General features: G+C 38.0%; 1 protein-coding gene across 9 annotated transcripts in view; it reads left to right on the forward strand.

The window, feature by feature from the left end:
- Far2 (fatty acyl-CoA reductase 2) overlaps positions 1-21,761 on the forward strand; it is a 174,004-nt gene that overhangs the window by 67,226 nt on the left and 85,017 nt on the right. For 2 of the 9 annotated variants that reach the window (XM_087200056.1, XM_087200052.1), the window contains exons 1-2: positions 1,918-2,114; positions 21,379-21,543. The exons of 2 other annotated variants lie outside the window; for them this stretch is intronic. The gene's annotated coding sequence lies outside the window, so the exon portion shown is untranslated. Of the gene's footprint in view, positions 1-1,917; positions 2,115-2,189; positions 2,753-21,378; positions 21,544-21,761 lie in introns of those variants that run through there. 5 more of the 9 variants (XM_087200053.1, XM_087200055.1, XM_087200054.1 and 2 more) reach the window with 4 other exon arrangements.

The raw sequence follows: 21,761 nt of genomic DNA on the forward strand, positions 1-21,761 counted from the left end.
GTAGAGTTGGAGCAAGCAGCCTGTCTTTCATCACATTTTGGGTCTTGGAACCCAGTGACTTCTATAGCTTACTTAAAATTTTTTTAAATTGTTGCAGTGCTCCTACCAGATTTGATACCAGGAGCAGTTAAGACACTGTATTACAGAAGTGGCATCAGAGTTTACGTGGTACATATTCTTGGCTCACCAGGCTTAATTGTGAAACTGCTGAAATTTCCTAAACATTGGCTTGTACTCACCTGGTATGAGGCGTAAGACTCCCAAGAGCCATACCCCACATTCCTGTAAAGCCTGAGACTTTCCCACCGACCCCATCTGTAGCTGCCATGGACAAACAGATATGCTTTGCTTCAGAGCCTTTGATATCTTTCAGGCAATCAAAAATACTACTGACCCCTAATGGTTTTCATCTCTAACAGGGAAATTAAGACACTCTTAACATTTAAGGAAGGAAAAGAAGAAGGAAGCTGCTAAATAGGAATAAAAGGATATAATGATACAAAATAAGCAAATCCAAGAGAGTGTTGCCAAAAGGCAGACATAAGCTGTAACTATAGTGGGTTTGGTGTAAGATGTGCTGACATCTCAGAGTGGCCTGGGAAGGCAGGCATAACAGGTGAAGTAAGATTTCACTTGGGCCTGGGATAGACCAGTGGTTGTTGACTTTCCTTGGACACAAGGATTATCTGAGGAAGATTTCAAAAAATGCTACCACACAGGCATAAAAGAGGATTGGAGAGCCTAGAAGAAGGAAAAGAAGTTTAAAGAAACAAAGCTTGTTTGGTTATGGTAAAAAAAAAAAAAAAAAAAAAAAGTATCATGGGAAAAAAAGAGAGAAGGCAGAAAAGTCAGCTTTTATCTGATTTTTTACAAAGCCTTATAGGGCAGCCCAAGGTATTTTGGAAATGTATTTGGTTATTTTCCCTCTACTCAGAATGATAGGGTATATTCAGCCACAACACCTGATTTTACAGCTGGAGAAATATTGGGATTTCTTCCATATCACACGACACCTCACTTCCCACTTCTGTGCCTGCCTAGAAACATCAGTTTGACAGAGAATAAGTGTAGACACACACTAATACCTTACCGGTTTCCTGTTCTCTGGGGTACAGGATCCCCACTGTTACTGTGGGGATGTGATGCATAACCAGAAGTGCAACTTCAGACTTAGTCTCTGAAGAGTACACAGCCACCCTAACTCAGCACACCCTGACCTCTCATCCCGTTTAGTAGAGTGAGACCCAACCCCAGCTCCTCCAGAATTGCTGATGTTTTCACAGTGCCACAATCCACTTGCTACTATGGTTTGGCTTAGTGTTTCTGCATTTTTCTCTCTTATTTATTTATTTTGGTACCAGGGATTGAACTCAGGACCTTGTGCTTGCAAGGCAAGCAGCAGAACCACTGAGCTAAATCCCCGGCCCTTTTCTCTCTTTTTTAAAGGATGGGCCTACATAAAATATAGGTTATCTTATGGGTAGTAGTGAGCTAAACCAGGTCAGATGGATGGGTGGATGGATGGATGGATGGATGGATGTGTGGATGGATGGAAATAGATTTTTTTTGAAGAGGGACATATATCTTGAAACAAATGGTACAGCTAGCAGCCAGCATTTCATTAAGACTCTGTGTAAATAAAATTCTGCTAGACCTTAAAAGAAAATAAATTTGTCATTACTGTATGAATTCAGGAATGCAATCACAGATCCTTAATTGTCTCTGGTTATTTATATAAGAAGATGCATATGAAATACTATTTCAAGTAAGCTTGTGTTTCAGCATTAAATGAAGTGTGCTGCCATATAGATGATTAGAAGCTTAGCATTTCCCAATCAGGCAAGAATGCTGAGTACAATTGCAGCAATTCTGGAGGGGAAAAAAATGTTAACAGGAACTGAAACTTCCTGCTCTTCTTCCTCTGTACTGAAGTTTAAAATGCGCAGGCAGCCTAGATAACCCCACTGATGCTCCCATCCCTGCTTTCCACTCTGACCAAGCATCACTCAAAAGCTGTGGCCAGACAGGTCTACTCCCTGGTCTGTCAAAAGAAGAGACTCCTACCTGTGGAAGCTTCCTGGAGATCTTATGGGGCAGCCTGTCTGGACAGAGAGGTGCGTGAGGCTATGCAAGTAGCACAGCTGTTAGCCTGCTTACTCATTTACATTTCTACTGTCTGATTTTACTGAAACGTTTCTTTGGGTTTTATGCGAAGAAATGTTATCCTTTGTTATTCAGGTAGTATTAGGAAGTTAGATGAGAACTCTGATCTTAAACTGAATGCTACAGAGAAGAAAAATGAAACAAAATAGAAGAACCCAAGTTGTGGCCCTTCTATCCCTGGCAACACAGTTGTAAACTAGGAATCAGTTAGAGACTGAATACTAAAAGTGAAAGCTACTTACTTACAGTAGCTGCGGGACAGGTTCCGAAAAGGAAGCCAGCCTGTGTTGCAGTCTTTATCTGAAACATGGGGTTGAACTAATGAGTAGGATTTTATTTCTTAGTGTTGGGAGGAAAATGAGAAAAATCATAGGAGCATGTTCCACTGGCATAATGAAATCTTGATGTGGCAAGAAAGAAACAAGTGTGGGGAAAGCAAGCTGCTTCAGGTGGATTAGTCCAGAGAAGTACACAGGACACACAGGAGGGGAACAAACCAGCCTGTGGTGAGGATCAGAGGCTCTGGCAGAAATTTGGGCAGAAGGTGATTCAGACTGAGTGGAGGTAGAAGCACCATGCAAGAGAAAAGGTAAGACCCAAGGGGGTTTCATCGGAAGAGATCACATGTTTCTAATTAAGAAGGAACATTGGAGATTCTATAGTTTAATTAATAACAAAATGTTGTCCTCTGGCATCTGTGTTTTCTGCAGTTATTACCTTTAGAAATGCTCTGGCTTTATAAATGTGTCATTGAGCTTTAAGTCTTCCCTCACTATGAATGAGATGAGTCAGTTCAGTCTCGGGGTATTTATCATGAGACTGGACTAGTTTGGGCCCCAAGTCATCTAGAACTGAGCCTAAAGGAAATGATTCCTTCCCTTAAGATGAAGCTCTTTTCCTAGTTTATGAAAGTCAGGTGTCATGAGTAGGGGAGCAGTGAGTTCACCACCAAAGACTCTGGGAAGAAGTCACTGCTGCCCCAGAACATCCAGGTCTGCCGGTAGAAAACAAGGGGTGGTAGGAACCTTCCTCATCCCTCTAACTTAGAAACTGCTATAAACGGGGATGCATGTATCCTTGAAATATGATGATTTTTAACTTTTGGGAAGATACCTAGAAGGGGGATAGGTAGGTCAAGTAGAATTTCCATTTTTAGTTTTTGAGGAATCCCCATACTGATTTCCATAATGGTTGTACTTGTTTACACTCCCACTGACAATATAGAAGAGTTCCTTTTTCCCCACAGCCTTGCTAGCATTTGTTATTATATTAGATTTTTTGGTGGTAGCCTTTCTGGGGTAAGATGGTACCTCACTATAGTTTTTGTTTGTTTGTTTTTTGTACCGGGGATCGAACTCGGGACCTTGTGCTTGCAAGGCAGGCAGCCGCACCACTGAGCTAAATTCCCCACCCATCTTACTGTAGTTTTAACTTGCATTTCTCTAACAGCAGTCCAGTTTATAATGGCTAGATCTCGGAAACAGTATATATATCCATCAACAGAAGAATAGATAAGGAAAATGTGGTATTTACACACAATGGAGCACTACTCTCCCATGAAGAAGGATAAATTTGAGACATTTGTAGGCAGATGGATGCACCTTGAGAACACAATACTAAGTGAAATAAATCAGACATACAAGCTCAAATATCACATGGTTTCTCTTTTATGAGAAACTCAAAGTATATATATACAAATAAAGTGTGGAAATAGAAGATTAATGAATAGGAAGTAGGGAGAAATTCAAATAATTCTCCAAATTACCTAATTTGTTGTTTCAAAAATGGTTTAAGATCTATGCTAATTTGTTTTACTTATACTACTAGTTTTTCTAATTCATTGGAAAGAACATTTTGTGCTATTATCTATTTCTTTGTGAGAGTCTTTTGTCTCTGAGTAACAACTACTTTGAAGATAATGATACACAGTGTGTGAACGATCAGCAATCTCTTATTTTGCTCTGAAATTTTGTTTTATTTTTTCAAAACAATACATTGCCTTTTTGCTGCAACGAAGGATGTGTGCACACATACACAACACGAAGCGTGAAAGAAAAAACAGTGAATCCATGAACTGATTTCAGACTTGGCCCTGCCCCGGTGCTCACCTATGCGTGCACTAATCCTATGAGCCGGACAAGGCATTTGGAGTATTTCTTGTACTTTGCTGATGTCATCACTCCATCATCTCCTTTCCTGTGCTTTCCTCATCACCACCATTCACAGTTGTTCCTGCAGCTCCGGGGCACAGGTGTCTTCTACACACTGTAGCGAGGACACAGACTGCAAGTAGTCCAGCCAGCAATGTAGCGGTGGCTGTTCCTAGGCTGGCCTTGCAGGGGAGTTCACACCCATGGTGCATATTGTCAGGCAGAGCTGTGCCCAAGTGACCATCATTCAAAAATATAGCAATGTAAAAGTACAAGAGACTCTGGATGCATCAGCTATGATCACAAGAATAGTTAAATTTCCCACAGCTACTTAGGGTTACTATTAAATTTTTTTTTGGTGGTACTGGAGTTTAAACCCAGGGCCATTGTACTATATCCTCAGCCCTTTTTAAAATTTCTTATTTTGAAAAAAGGTCTCACTTAGTTGCTATATTGCCTGGGGTGGACTCAAACTTGCAATACTCCTGCCTCAGCCTCCCAGAGTGCTGGAGTAACAAGATGTGAAGTGCCACCATAGCCACCCGAATATTTTTTTGATACTAAAGTAGCAGAGTACTAAGCTGGCCATCCCAAATTTGATTTTTTTTTCTTAACTCTTGTAAAAATGTATCATTCATATAGGTAGGGAAAGTCATTAATACTTTCATGCCTACACTGTGTGTGTGTGTGTGTGTGTGTGTGTGTGTGTGTGAGAGAGAGAGAGAGAGAGAGAGAGAGAGAGAGAGAGAGACAGAGAGACAGAGAGACAGAGAGACAGAGACAGAGACACTAAATTTTCATGGAGTGGACTGGACTTCATGAGCCTCATCTTTAGTCTGGGTTCTGCTAAATTGCTTTCTCTTTTCTCTTCCTTCTCTTTCTACTTCTTCTCCCTTTCCCTTTTCCCTTCCCTCTCTCCTCCTTCTCTTCCTTCTCTTCCTCCTCCTTCTTCTCTGTCTCTCTCAGTCTCTCTCTCTCTCTCCCTCTCCCTCTCCTTCTTCCTCTCCCTCTCCCTCTTCTTCTTCTCTCCCTCTTCCACCCCTTCCTGAGAACTGAAACGAGGGCCTTCTCACTGAACTACATCCCCAGCTTTTATTTGTTTTTGTTGTTTTCGTTTTTGTTTTTTTCAGTCAGAATTTCACTAAGATGCTAAATTGCCCAGGTGGGGCTCAAACTTGCAATCCTCCTGCTTTAGCTTCCTAGAATGCTGGGATTATAGGCATGTGCCACAGTGCCCGGCTGGCATACTTTTTATGAACATCTCGTGAATGTTCTTAAATAAGTCAAAAGTACTCTCCTCCTGCCCTCTTTCTAAGACTTTTATAGAGTGCTTTGCTTTAATGTTTGCACCCTGTTGTGTTCAACTGATGACAACACACTTGTGTAAGTACATGATAGCAGATATGCGTGCTCCTGTATTCAGAGAAGTTAAGTGACGCATCTAATACCTGGTTGGCCAGGAGTGGAATTGTTTTTCTGCCCCTCTTGCAGTAGTCAGGCCATGACCAGCAAGCAGCTGGCCCCTTTAAGGTAGCTCTGGAATGGTGAGCTGCTAGGAATCAGCTCTCCTCTACTGTTCCTAATCATAGCTGTGGCAAAATCCACTGGAAAACATGGTGCTGTGAGAGTGTTCTGATCAAATTGTGTGCCATTAGCATCCACATGTAGAAGCCCTAACCCGAGAACTTCAAGATAGGACTTCGTTTGGGAAAATGGCTATCACAGATATAAATAGTTTTGATGAGGTCATAATGAAATAGGCATTCGGTGGGGGGGGGGGGGCGGATAATCCAGTATGATTGGTTTATCTTGACACAGAGACATGCACACAGGGAGGAACCCATAAAAAAATTGGAGCTTGGAGCATGGCTGTCACAAGTCAAGGAAATACCAGGAGCTAGCGAGATCCCTGGGACAGAGCCTCTGTAGCACCTCTAGAGGGAGCATGGCTGTGGCAACACCTTGATTTCAGACTTCTGGCAGCCAAAATCGGGAGACTGTAAATATCTGCTTCCTAAGCCACCAGGTTGCAATCCTTTGTTACTGCAGCCCCAGGAAATTAGCAGAGCCAGTAAAGGAGCTGTGGGCACAACACTGTCTAATCATGATGCCAAGACCTGAACATTGTCCTCAAAATACCGATGTTGATTAAGATCATCCAGAAGTTAACTCTTTCCATAGAATCAAACACTTAGAAAAGATAAAGAAATTTAGTATGATCTTAAAATTGCTCTAACTGGTGTCATAGGTTAATAGACTGTCATGTTTAGCAGAGCTGATAAGGCCACCTTGGTCAGACATCCACCACATACTTGAGTGTATCTTCAGCAATGTACCAGCAAATGAATTTGCAGTCTCTGCATGGATACATCAGCTAATTTCTGATTCAGTCCACTCTATCTTTAGCAGCTCTGATGATTAAAATGATTTTTATTAAACTTAACTCTATGTATACATTGCATCCATTTATTATAGCTTTATTATAGTTTCACAGCGCAAGAGAGAATAAATCTAATTCTCTTTTCACATGTCTATGTTTTCCATATTTGCAGCTATCACATTCTTCTTAAGTGTTTTACTTTCTAAACTAGCTCTTGAGTTCTTTCACTTACAACACTTCATAGTTTTGAGATTCTTAACCTCTATGATCAGCTCCATTAAATATATTTCAGTTTATCATAATCTCTTTTCCAGTGCAAGTCTGATCCTTGTTAGAGTCACAACAGTGCAATTCAGTGTAGAATTAAAAGTACAGTTCTTTATACTGTCCCTCTCCAGCTGCAGGCTAGCAGCATACTGGCTTTGGAGGGCATCAGAGTATTCAGTAAAACTGCATGAAAACTAATTAAAATACCCTAATCATGTTTCCCACTAGAAAAGACACGTGAAGATAAGGTCTGGCATAATTTTAAGTCATAAGAGGCCTGGCATCTAACAGGACCTTACAAACATGAATGAATGAATAAATGAATGAATGAATATGAATACTAAACCATGAAACTCTCCTGAATTTTCACTGTGGTTGGTTAGTTGATCCTAAGGAGAGAACCTTATTTGGTGTCCTTTATTTTATTAATTCAGCCAGGGAATAAATAGCTTCTTGCCCATCAAGAATACTACCATTCATTATATATCTTCAGAAAGAAAAGATTTTCCTTGTGTTTATAAATTACTTTTACCCCAAACTTAAATGACATTGAGAAAACAAAACAAAACAATTTTAAGACTGGCTTATACTTCTTTTTCAACTAATACTTGCTCTATATAACCAAATGTTTAAACTTTCTGCTTTCTCCATCAGAATAATTTTGCTAATACATTATATACTGTGTGTGTGTGTGTGTTTCTGTGTGTGTGTGTGATGTAATTAGCAGATTATGGATACATGTGTGTATTCATATTTACAGTGGACAGCACCATCTGAAATTTGACACCAGTGAGAAAAGGCTATATAGTCCTCTGTTAGTAATTGTGATAGTCCAGTACTTAGGAAATCAGTTTTCTGCCAAGCTATATCTATAACAACCTATCAAGGAGGAAAGACTGAGCTACATTCTATTTCCTCTTTCCCAGTGAATTATTCAATCTCCTAAAATAATTGAGTTGATATCTTGTGCTAGATGTTCTATATATAAAATGAAGAAAACTCCTTCCTCTGATGCTCAGGGACATGAGAGGGCTGAGGGAGTATATTTTATAAGATGTTTTCTGAATTAGAGAACAACTGCTGAATGCATTATACACCAAGAAAAATCAGTGTTTCAGATTCTTTTGTAAATAAGTGGTTTCATAAGAAATGTTTGGAATAGCTTGAATTCCTGATTTGACATGCTTTGGCTCTCTTATTAGTTGCTTTATATCAAATTAATTTAATCATAGTCATTTTAATGAGGAAATGTTTCATGTTCGCTTTTTCTTTTTAAGTGAAACATAAGTAAATCATCTATTTTCTATTTATATATCTATCACAAATTCTGAAACAAAGCATAAAAACAGATGGTCCAGAAGGTTTTATTTTAGTGACATATAGTCAAAACATATTAATCAGTTAAGCATACAGCCCATATAATAATAAACCTTGATTAAAAGGTTTTTCATGGCCAGGGATTTAGCTCAGTGGTTCTGCCACCTGCATCGCAAGCAGAAGGACCGGAGTTTGATCCCCGGTACCAATAAAAAAAAATTTTTTTTTAAAGTTTTTCATTTTGTCTTGGTTAGAAGGCATCCTAAACTTTTCTGAAAAATGCCGGCATGATTCTCTCAAAATCACCTAATGGAAAATCCAAACTTTGTGTTGAAGGTGAAATTAAAAGAACAGTGAAATATAGAGTCAAGTGTAGCTATCTGGTAGACCCTTACCGTAGCTCATTTCTTAAGTGGTCATGTTTTATGTGATGTGGAACTTCCTGCCCCAAAATGTTTAACATAGTGCTTGAGACCACGTGTTATTTTCAGGGAAATCCAATTTTAAATATTCTATTCTATTATTTCCATAAGTATATGCTTATTTCATTAACCAGAATACACATTATGGATATTTTCACTTAGCATATCATTTTGTTATTAATTATATCAGACAGTTTTGGTTTGGGGGGTTTTTTTTGGTACCGGGGATTGACTCGGGTCCTTGCACTTGCAACGCAGGTGGCGGATCGACTGAGCTAAATCTCTGGCCATAGGCCATTATATCAGACAGTTTTAATAGCCTCCCATATTTCACTTCATGGCCAAACTAATTTCTTTAACTTCCTGCTTTGTTTCCAGTTTTTTGTGCAGTAATAAGTAATGCAATGAAAAACAAAGACAGAATTTTAAGAAAAATAGAAAACTGTGTAGCCTGTCACTTTTCACATTTTTTTTGAGAAGTTTACTGGAATTTGAACCCAAATTCTTCTCATTGAGTTATATATTCACGTCGTTGACCCTTTTTTATTTTTCACATTGAGACAAGGTCTCACTAGTTTGCTAAATCACCTAGGTTCTACCTGCACTGTTCTGCCAACCTATTCTCCCAGCACAATCACCTTTCTTACCTTCAAACAATTTAGTCAGAGTAAACTGTCTTCGTTCTTTTTATGCTTTGACCCCTTGAAATACACTTCTCTTCAACTGAACTTACCAAATCCACTCAGATAACCCCAAGGTGGCAATTCGATGGTTGGCTCTTGTCTAATGAGAACTAATAATTTCTACAGGAAAATGGAGTGCCTTGGGTTAATAACTGATGAAATCTGAAGTTCTACTCCAGAACTGCTCTGAAGCTGTGGCCTGAAGTTTCTCATACTGCCTTCACAAATGCACCACAGTGGAGCATATTTGAGGATATTTCATTATCAAAGCAATAGATTTCCATATTAATTTATCAGCCTGTCTTTCAGGGAGCTCTTAGCCTGGACACATTATTCCAGTATTACAGAAGGAAATTTTGATCTTCCTATTTGCCTAATGATTTTATGCATGGTACTAGAGAATACCATTTGTTCATTAAATGCTGGTGTCATATTTTCTTTAACCCGACAGGTACAGAAAGCAGGCCTAACTAGGACTATATTATGCACACCATGCAGAGAAGAAAAATTCATTCATTCACTAATTCATTCATTCATTCAGTCAGTCAGTCATTTATTCTTGTTGACTTCTGTATGCCAGGAAGTGTGCTAATTGTGGGGAAATAGAAATAATGAGACAGTCATATCTATTGTGTCAGAACTTACATTATTTGGGGAAAGATGGTTTGGAAAACAGACAAGAACATGAATATAAAATACGAGCACATGACATAAGCGATATTACTGAAGATGTGGAGAGTTAAATGTATAATTACAGGAAAAAGCCTCTCTTGAGAAGCTGAAATATTGAGCTGAGACTTGAATATAAAGAAAGAATCACAGCACAGAGGAGGCTTCTGGGTCAACATGCTACAACTCCCAGCACAGAGGAGGCTTCCAGGTCAATGTTCTACAGCTCCCAATGCAGAGGAGGCTTCCTGGTCAATGTGCCACAGCTCCCAGTGCAGAGTAGGAGGCTTCCGGGCCAATCTACCCCTGCTCTCAGCACAGAGGAGGCTTCCAGGTCGATGTGCTACAGCTCCCAGTGCACAGGAGGCTTCCAGATCAATGTGCCACAGATCCCAGTGTAGAGTAGGAAGCTTCTGAGCCAACCTACCACTACTCCCAGCACAGAGGAGGTGAACTGCATGGGCACCAGCAGCATCCACCTCGCCCCCATTGAAATGAGAAGACACTTAAACAAGCCTCAGAACCAGACTTCCAGATCACCTAGAGCAACCCCAAAGGGAAACGAGATGGAACAATCTGATACTCAACCACCTGGACTTCCTAAACTGGCAACAAAAGAGGATCTGGGAAAAATGAAATCAGAAATAATTACTCAGATAACAGCAAAGATTTTTCTCATGCTGCAAGACATGATTAATAAATCTAGAGAGGACACAGATAAAAAAAATAGAGGAGCTGAGGAACATGATGGAATCCAAACATGGGAAACAAATGGAATCTATAAAACAGATACAAACAGATTTCCAAGAGATTAAAAACTCCATCAAAAGTCTGCGCAGCAGAATGAACCAATGTGAGGATAGAATTTCACATATAGAAGATAAGATTGCAATTAGTGAGGAGGAAAAGAAAAATTGCTTTAAAATTGTAAGGGAACACGAGAAATCAATCCAGCAGCTGCTAGACAATGCAAAGAAGAATAACATAAGACTGATTGGAGTCAATGAAGAAAGAAGAGAGAGTGCAGATGACATTAAAAAACTCTTCACAGAAGTGATGGCAGAAAACTTCCCAAGGAGGGGGAAAGAACTTGACATACAGATAAGTGAGACATAGAGGACTCCAGCTAGCCTTGATCAAAAAAAATCTACACATAGGCATATAATAGTTAGGATTAAAGAAATCCAACAGAAGAACAAAATTCTACAAGCAGTGAGAGAAAAGAAACAAATCACATACAAAGGAAAGCCCATCAGAATCACAGCAGACTTCTCAATGCAAACCCTCAAGGCAAGAAGAGCTTGGAGTGATGTATTTCAAGCCCTAAAGGAAAACAACCTCCAACCCAGATTGATGTACCCTGCAAAACTATCTTTCAAAATTGATGGAGAAATAAGATACTTTCATGATAAAGAGCACCTCAGGAACTTCATGAATACCAAACCGGCACTCCAAAAAATTTTAGACAACACCCTAGGAAAAGACAATGAGGGTCACAACCCCAGGAAACCCACCAGAATGAATGCATTGGGCATGACAAATTAAATGCAAAGGGGGAGAATCCAACAAAAAGAAAAAGTCATGACAAAGCTTTTAAAACTTTTGACTTCATTTCCCTAATGAGTGTATAATTCAACCTTATTATTGTACTGATTAATATTTTTCTGATTCTAGACTTGCACACCATTCCTTGTGCTATACTGGCTATTTATCATCTTCTTATGTCTACTTTTTAATTGGGTTGTCTATTAATGAGCTCTAAGAATTCTTTATATATTCTGGTCATAGGTTATATGCATTGTAAATATGGTCTGTTTAAGGACTACTTTTCATTTTAATGATGTCATTTAAAGTTCTAAATTTTGATGGAATCTCATTTATCAATTTTTTTCTTTTCTACATCATGTTTTTTGTATCCTAGGTAGTTCTTGCCTACCCTGAATTCATAAATATTTTCCCTTATAATTTCTTCTTAAAGTTTTATACCTTTAGGCTTTCTTATTTAGGTTCATAGATCCCTTCAAGTTATTTTCATGTATGGAAAAAAAGGGTTGAGGTTAATTTTTATATACAGATACCAGGTGTTCTAGTGCTGTTTGCTGAAAACACTATCTCTTCCTTGGCTTTTGAATTGAGTTTATATTCTATAAAATGCTAATGTCAAATAATCTTTCAAAACTCAGCGGACCATATATGTGTGGCTCTATTTCTAGATTCTCTGTTTTATTCTAATGAACTGTATGTCTTTCCTTACACCAACACTGCCTTGATTACTGTAGCTTTAGAAGTCTTAAAATTAGGTACTAAATGTCTTCCAACACTGTTTTTGTTTTTGTTTTTAACTTTTCTAGGTCCTTTGTGCTCCTACAAAACTTTTAAATTTCAATATCCAGTTCTTCATTTATAGCAAGTATACACAGACCTGAATTTTTATATATACCTTGTTTGTTTTTTTTTTCTTTTTGTTTCTTTTTTTTTCTGTACCGGGGATCAAACTCAGATCCTTCTGCTTGCAAGGCAGGCGGTGGAACCACTGAGCTAAATCCCCAGCCCCTACCTTGTGTTTTCTAATCCTGCTAAATTCAAGTATAAGCTCTAGGGGCTCCTAGAGATTTCTTAGTATTTTCTCTGTAGATGATCATTTCATCTACATATAAAGATTTTGCTTCTGCCGTGCCAATGTTATCCTAGTTGGGTCATTTTATTGCCAAACTCTTTTGGTTTGGACGTATGTTTCAAAGTCTAATGGGCAGATGAAGACTAGGCATATATGCCCTTGTTCCCCACTTTAGGGAGAAAGCATTGTAGAAGGAGTTTTTGTTGGAAGTATGGAGTACATGTCTTTGATCTGTTGAGAAGGTTCTGTTCTACTTCTAGTCTCCTGATGGCTTTTACCATCAACAGCTGTAGAATTTAGTCCAATACTCTTTCTCCAACTAGTGACAGGATCATATGGCTTTTTCCTTTCCTCTGTTAAAATGATGACTTTTGGGGGTGGATCTTCCAATCCTGAACCAACACTGCCATCCCTATAACAAAACCACTTTCTACATCCTGCCAGATCTGACTTCTAAGAGTTTGTTTTGTTAAACAAATTTCTATCTATGTTCATACTTTTTTCTTCTATTATCTTTATCCAGTTTTAGGATTAGCACAGTGTTGATTTCCTAAAATGAGGGGAGAAGTGTTCCTTCTTTTTTCTGCTTTAAATGTTTGATATAATTTATCAGTTAAAATGTTTATGAGCCTGCTGTTGTCATATAGGTAGGTTTTCAAGCTGGGAATATACTTTCTTTAATAGGTGCTATTCAAATTTTATATTTCCTCCAGAGTTAGTTTCATTAATTTGTCTTCTAAGTTACTTCTTAGAAGTTGTCAAATTTATTTCAGAAAATATTTTTGTAATATGCTTTCTATATCCTTTTAAATTCTGTAAAATCTGTGGTAATATCTCCTAGATCTTAATATTGTAATTTAAAAAATGTATAACATATTGTGTAACAGGAAGAAAAGGTCTAAAAGAGCAGAGGAATTGGGAGGGGTAAGGGAAGGGAAAAAAGGGAAGGGAAAAAATATGAGAAGAGGAAAAAAGTAGAAACAAGGTCTTTGCAAATAGGGAAGGGTGGAGGGGGTGAAGGGAGGGCAAGGGAAGGGGAAAAAAATAAGAACCAAGAGACTCATGTAATGGTACAAGATCCCAGTGTTGAATGTAACTGTATTTTATACCTAAAATGTAGCAATAAAGTTAATGGGGAAAGAAAAAAAAAGAAATAGCCTATGCTACATTCAGATGTTGGAGTCTACAAGCAAGCTCTTTAAAATAACTGTTGCAAACATGTTAAAGGAATTAGTGGATTTTTGTAATGGCCAATGATATTGAACATCTTTTTGTGTATTACTATATATGCTAATTTGATTCATTTATACTACTAGTTTCTCTTAGTTCACTGAAAAGAAAGTTTTTTGGGGTTTTTTTGTTTGTTTTTTGTTTTTTTGTATTAAATTCTTTTATTGGTACATTGTAGGTATACAACACAATTACATTTCTCATTGGGAATTGTACCTTTATATAATGCATCTTGGTTCTTATTTTTTCCCCATTCCTAGCCCTCCCTTCACGCCCTCCACCCTTCCCTATTTACAAAGATTTTATTTTCCATTTCTCATCATTTTTTCCTTTCCCTTCTTTCCTTTTCCCTGTGCCTCCCACTACCCCTACCCCTTTGGACCTTTTATTCCTATTTTACATTATCAATTATTCATTCTAATAATTGGTACATTTTAGGTATACAATATAATGACATTCATCATTGGAAATTTGCACCTTTACATAGTCTCTCTTGGTTCTTGTTTTTCACCTTTGCCCTGCCCTCCCTTCAATCCCTCCAGCCCTCCCTATTTGCAAAGATTTTGCTCCTATTTTTCCATTTTCTCATATTAATCCCATTCCCTTCTATCCTTTCCCTTAGCCCTCCCACTTCCTTCCCCTTTGCCCCGTTTCTTCCTATTTCACATTACCTATTATACATTTAGTCCTTATTTACACTTTCAGTTTCTCACACCAGAGAAACTATTCAGTATTTACACATGTGTGTCCTATTTATTTCACTTAAGAGTATTGCCTCAATGTGCATCCACTTAGCTATAAATGTCTCTAATTTCTCACTTTTTATGGCTGAGTAGTACTCCATTTTATAAAAAATCCACATTTTCTTTATCCAGTCTCCAGTTAATGGGCATTTGGGCTGTTTCCAAGTTTTAGCTATTACAAACTGCACTGCTATGAACATGGGTGCACATATATCACTGTGGTATGATTCTTTTAATTCTTTGGGGAAGATCCCCAGCAGTGGAATAGCGGGGTCAAATGGGATTTCCAGTCCTAGTTCTTTGAGGTATCTCCATACTGATTTCCACAGTGCTTGCACCAGTCTACACTCCCACCAGCAGTGGAGCAGGGTTCCTCTTTCCCCACAGCCCCTCCAGCATTTGTTAGTGGTTGATTTCATGATAGCAACCATTCTTTCTGCAGTGAGGTGGAATCTCAGTGTTGTTTTCATTTGCATCTCTCGAATGACCAGTGATGTTGAACATTTTCCATGTATTTATTTGCTATTTCTACTTCTGTGTGTGAGAAATGTCTGTTCATTTCAGATGCCCATTTTCAGATTGGGTCTTGAAATTTGGGAGGTCTGATCTTTTAAAGTTCTTTATAGATTCGAGATAGTAGACCTTTGTCTGAGGAAGAGCAGGTGAAGATTTTTTCCAGCATTGTGGGTTGTCTCTTCACACTGCTAGTGGTTTCTCTTGCTGTGCAGAAGCTTTTTAATAAGAAGAGATCCCATTTGTTGATTGTTTGTGCTAGTTCACGGGCAACTGAGGTTTTGTTCATAAAATCTTTTCCTAAACCGATGTCTTCAAAGGTTCTACCTAACCTCTGTTCCAACTGGATCAGAGTTTCTATTTTAATATTTAGATCTTTAATCCATTTTGATTTTAGTTTAGTGCATGGTGAGAGATACAGGTCTAGTTTTAATCTTTGGCAAGTTGAAGCCCAATTTTTCCAGCACCATTTCTTAAAGAGGCTATCTTTCCTCCAGTGAGGGTGTTTGGCTCCTTTATCGAAGATGAGATGGCTGAGTGTGTCTGGCGTTGTTTCTGCATCTTCTAATCTGTTCCACTGGTCCTCAAGCCTGTTTCTTTGCCAGTACCATGCTGTTTTTATCACAGTAGCTTTGTAGTAGAGTTGCAGGTTGGGGATTGTGATACCCCCTGCCATGTCTCTGTTACCTAGAATTGCTTTTGCTATTCTGGGTCTCTTCTTAATCTAAATGAATTTTTGGATTGTTTTCTCGAGGTCTATGAAGTATGCTGCTAGGATCTCAATTGGAATTGCATTAAATCTATAGAGCAGTTTTGGAAGTATGGCCATTTTCACTATATTAATCCTTCCTACCCAGGAGCAGGGGATGTCTGTCCGTTTCCTGATATCATCTTCAATCTCTCTTTTCAGAGTGCCATAGTTTTCAGAGAAGAGGTCTTTGATTTCTTTTGTTAGGATGATTCCTATGTATTTCAGGTTTTGGATGTTACTGTGAAAGGAATTATTTGCCCTATTTCTCTCTCAGTGAGTCTGTCATTGGTGTAGAGGAAAGCTATTGATTTTTGTGTGTTGACCTTGTAACCAGCTACTTGACTGAATTTGGTTATTAAGTCTAGAAGACTTTTGGTGGAGTTCTTGGGGTCTTCTATATAGAGTATCATGTCATCTGCAAATAATGACAATTTGACTTCTTCATTTCCTATCTTTATTCCTTTTATTTCTTTCTCTTGTCTGATTGCCGTGGCTAATGTTTCCAGAACTATATTGAACAAGAGTGGTGATAGTGGACATCCTTGTCTTGTTCCTGATTTTAGTGTGAAGGATTTCAGTTTTTGACCATTTAGTATGATATTGGCTGTTGGTTTGAAAAGAAAGTTTTGTGCTATTATGTTTGTTTCTTCTTGGTAAAAGAAATCTTTTTTGTGTGTCTTGTACTCTGAGTAAGTATTTTGAAGATAATGATACCCAGTGTATTAACTCTTCTTTTTTTTTTGAGACATAGTTTTGGTATGCGTTCAAGGTGGCCTTGAACTCACAAAGTAGTCTAGGCTGGCCTCAGACTTGTGGCAATCCTCTTACCTCAGCCTCCTGAGTGCTGGGATTACAGGTGTGCACCACCATGGCTATCAACTATTCTTATTCTCTTATTATTTTGTTATGAAATCTTGTTTTTATATAAAATAAAATGTTATAATATAAAAAAGAAATTAAAGGAAAGAAAATAGATTTGAGGTACAGAATTTCAAAAGAGAAATGGCATCAAGAAGATAATGAACTAGAAGGAGGTAAAGGAGAAGGGAGAATAGGTACCATAGAGACTTTTCTGAAGAGAAGGGAACAAGTAGAACAATAAACAGGAAACTTCGCTGGTATGACAGATGGAAACAGTAAAAACTGAGGCCAAATCATGGGGCTAATTCTTGCTGTCAATTTGCACTTCATGAAACACTTGGCTCTGTTCACAGGAAGCTGAAGGACAGGTCAGAAAAGCAGAGAAAACTTCGACTAACTAAAAATCCCAAATTAAGATGGATTTGGTGGTCACAGAATTTAATAAAAAGGATCTGTGAATTAAAAGATATAATAATAGAAATTATCCCATGGAACCAAGGAGAAAAGAAAAGAATGAAAGATAAAATGGAAAGGAGAACAAAGAAACAAGGGGTATAGTATCAAATAGCCCAACATCTTTGTAATTGAAATTTCAGAAGAAGAGGAAAAGGAATAGGACAGGAGAAATATTTGAACAGATACTACAAAGAATGTTACAAAGTTGATTTCAGAAATGTTAACTTTCATATTAAAAAATACTAGGTAATTGTATCAGTCAGTGCTTACTAAAGAAACATATCATACAAGATGTACAAATATCTAAGAATTTACAAGATTGGTTTTTAATAGCCATGCAGAGTCAGGTGTGGGAGAGTGCTCAAAGCCCACATGCTGGAGATCCAAAGGGTGCAGTCGAAGGCCTGGAGCTCACTATAGTGTCCCGTGCGAGTCCACATCAGGAGGCCAAAGGGTCTGTGCTGGAAGCCAGGAGATGCCATCCAAGGTGAAGATGAAGACTACAGCTCCTCTGAAGAAACTGGAGGAGCCTTCCTTCTTCATTTCCCTTTTGTACCATTCAGGTGACAAGCCGCCCTAGGGTGGTCTTCTGTCTTCAGTAAATACCCTCAACCTCACCCAGAACTGTGCTGATCCAATTTAGTTGGGCATTTCTTACTTAAGTTGACACAGTTTTTTAACTGTCACACTAATGCCAAGGAGGATGAATTCATAGAAAATGACACCTAGAAAAAGTGAAAAGAAAAAGTTTCAGAGTGTCAAGAAAAGGAAAAAGTTCAAGGGAACCATAATAAGAATAATGGGTTTGAAACAACCAAAGTCAAAAGAGAGAGCAATGGTGTCTCTAAGATGCAGAAATTAAAATCTGCCAACTTAAAATTTTATGCCAACTGTAAGTACTATTATTTCCAGCTTCACAAAGTTCGTATGAGGATTAAATATTTCAAAGCACGTACAACAGTTCCTGACCCACAGTAAACAATGAAAAAGGTGTTCTTTTTACATAAAATAAAAACTACTACAGTTGGGATTGTAAATTGCTGCAATTTTTTTTCAGAAAAAAAATTTCTTAAAGCAAATAAGATATCAAACAGTGTTGTATAGGTGGTATCTATTTTCTTTTTCATACTTTTCTATAAGCAGAAACTGTTGTTGATATTAAAATGGGAAACTCTGAGAGAAGCTGCAGTCCATGAGAACAGTGACTACCGAGGCCGCTGCTGTTCCCCATACTTAGAACAGAACTGGGATAGTCTGTAAACTAGCCTCCTCTATGGCTATGTGAAAATCTTGTTCCAATAGCAATTTTTAATATTTGTGTTGTGATTAAGTAGACAAGAAAAAGATGAATAATTAAAATTTGAGCCAGTTTAAATCCCCCAAAATTGAAATTGGATAAATTTGCATAAATATAAGTAATACTATAAATACTTATGTATTTACGGTGCAGGTATCAGTGCTTTCCAATTCCAGACACCTGAGAAGGAAAATAATCACATCATTTATTTTCCTTTATCCTAAAAGCTTTAGTGTTTCTTATAATTCAGATTCAGAAAACTTTTCCTTTTAGATGTTGAAAAATCAAATGAAAAAGAGAAGCACTCAAGTCAAATTTAGAAACCCAGAAGTTCAAATTATTTAGGAACAAATCATTTATTATGGGGGTTACTACACATTATAAATCCAGAGAGCTTTTGAGCTAGAAGGGTACTTCAAGATCCTCATCCTTGCACATTATAAATGATCAGATTGAGCCAGGGGTGGTCACAGTACTGATTAAAAATAGAGCTGAGGCTGAACCCAGGACTTCATCTACTTTCAAGGTTAGTTTTAATGGGCTTTGACTTTGCCAGCCTTTCTGCAGAGACCTTGACTTGCTCTGTGCCATCCTCTATTAGATTTTGCCTACTCATGGATGTCGACTGTAGATTTTGTGCAACATCGAAACTCTTTCTGGGAATATAGTAGAAGGTGTAGACCAGTTTCATGTCATGAATCAAAAGCTCTAGAAACCCTGTGGGTAAATGTCTTTGAGTAAATTTTAGTACATTTTAATTTACAGTAACCCTAAAGGGAGGTTGAACTTCTCATAAATAATTTGATACCCTTCTCTATTAATTCAATGGATGAATTTGACATTAGTATAGAAAAGCCTTCAACTTGAGCTTAAAGCTAAGGACATTTTACTACTTATATAGAGTTCCTTCAGGAAAATAGTGATTTGCCTATTTCAAAAGTAAATAACAAAAAAAATTAATAATGATACATATAAATGCATATTTTCCCCTCCATTCATTGATATTTTCTCTCTCTAACCCCCTCCCATCTCCTAATTAAGGTTTCTGGAATCTGATGAGTGCATTGTAAAAACTAAGTGGTTGTCTTCAATTGGAAAAATACAAATATCATAATGACATATTAATCTCTTCTAGTATGCATATTTACACTGAACTATAATTTAACTGTTTTAAATACCCTATTTCATCTCTTTTTTGTCTTTCCAGACTTTAAACTCTTTCTTTCTCAGTAGTCTACATCATTGTTAGTGTTCTACTCCTATTTAATCCTGCAGCCAGGCATGAAGCTAGCTGTGTGAGAGATGGCATGTCATTGTTACCATATTACCACCATCTCTAGAAAACGAGTATGTTTTAGGGCCAAACTGAGTTAACCTTAAACCTTTCTTTTCTAATGGATGGTACAATTATGGCTGATGCCCAAGAAAGTACTGTAAGTTTTCTGTGGTTGCTTTTGCAGTTTTCACACTCATTGCCCTACTATCATAAGCAAGTCTGTCTTTGAGCATTGTGAACTCTTCAAATCTTTTTGAATTTTTTCCTATTATTCTCCTATTATTTCCTAGGTAGAAAATTAATAATATTTCAATCATGATATTTCAATTTTTTATTATTAAAGAGAAACTATTCTAATTAATGCTTTTTAAAGTAGCTAAGAAGACTTTATCAAGGCTGTTGCAATAGCTGAGAGACATTGAAGTCCAAATTGGACCAGTGGGGACTTAGAGTGAGCAGAGAGAAGATGAAAAATTGCTAAGAGGAAGTTGATTAAGATACCAAGCAGAAAATGTGGGGGAAAGAAATTTGATTAGATACCAAGGGTGGGGAAGATTCTCAATAAACTGGCTTAGCTGGAGTCTTTGCTAAAACTGGGCTCAGCAGGTCAAGCCCAAGGCCTAGGCCAGAAGAGGCCTCAGTGTGACCAAAGCTTAGTCAAAGAAGGTATCTTTTGTCTTTAACCTTTCTAAATTTGGGTTCACCCATTAAAAGGGCCTAATTAAGAGTTTGGGGGTAGGGGCACTATAGTTAATTCTTCTGTAGCCCTGGGAAATAAACTTCATCATGATCCATCTTGCTTTTATGGATGACTGACCCCAGCAGTCTTCATCAGAACAAATCTTGTAGAAGAACGCACCCAGACAAGTTATTCCAGATGAGATCTAGGAAGGCTCAGCCTAAGAGGAGGATGGAAACACTGGTTGTATTTATATTGTGCTTGTTATTTGCTCATCCCTGTCTGGAACAATTTATATAAATTCATTCCTTTAGTCCTTCCTGCAGTCTTCTGAGGGAAGTCCTAGTATTATCTGCATCTCAGGGTTACAGACAGGGAAACAGAAGAATGTGGCCATTACAAATCTGGTTGAAAGATTTGGCAGAATTATGATTGAAACATAAGCACTTGAGTCCTGAGATGGTGACTCAACCACTGTGCTTGCCTGTGTCTATAAAACCTTTCCTCTCCTGTCCCTGAGCAAGTGCATAGAATTGGGCTGTGGGTGACAGGAATGGAGGTATATTTTAGCACTTTCAGAGTGCCTTACCTCCAAAGCCTAGTCTGCATTTAATACAGAGAGGGTCAGCAATAATTCCTGTTGTTGGTTAAATGACTGATTGGTTTAATGAACACAATGACGCTGTATTCAGCACCTGATCCCAAAAAAGATAAATGAAATTCTCTTTCTCAAACTTGGGCGTGCTGAGAAAAGTCATGGTGACACCCTAGTACCAGAAAGCACTATCTGTGTTGCAATGCAATGTCCACAGGAAGCCTGGCCCACAGAACCTTCCTGGTGCAGATTTGGGGAAAGTGCACCTCCAGCCAGGGGATATAATAGTGTGATGAACTCTTCTTTTAGAGGTTCTGGAGCTCCTTGATGAAAAGCTGCTGGTTGTGGGATGCTGTGAGAGCCAGACTTGCTGCTCTTCAGACGTAATTTAAATTCTGCCATATTTTCTGCTCAGCTCTTATTCATATCCTTCTCATCTTCAAAAACCCCCAAGCCAGAGAAAGAAACAAAAAGGTAAGAGAAAAACAAGGAGTGAATGTAGTCTCACTCTCACTTTGCTAAAGTTGTGTTCTTTAAAGTGACAAAAGCTGAATGATTCTTGGGGTGAGAGACTAGTCTTTTGTATCTCATTTACACTTTTCCTTGGTTTCCACCATAGCTCAGCAGAACTCATTTACCCTAAGAAATCAATGACTAACTTCCTGTGAAATCAAATCAAGAAATCTGTGATG

Source organism: Heterocephalus glaber, unplaced genomic scaffold (assembly GCF_053883595.1).
Source record: "Heterocephalus glaber isolate CG9 unplaced genomic scaffold, H.glaber_assembly_v1.0 deba00001733, whole genome shotgun sequence".
In the NCBI taxonomy this organism is placed as follows: Eukaryota; Metazoa; Chordata; class Mammalia; order Rodentia; family Bathyergidae; genus Heterocephalus; species Heterocephalus glaber.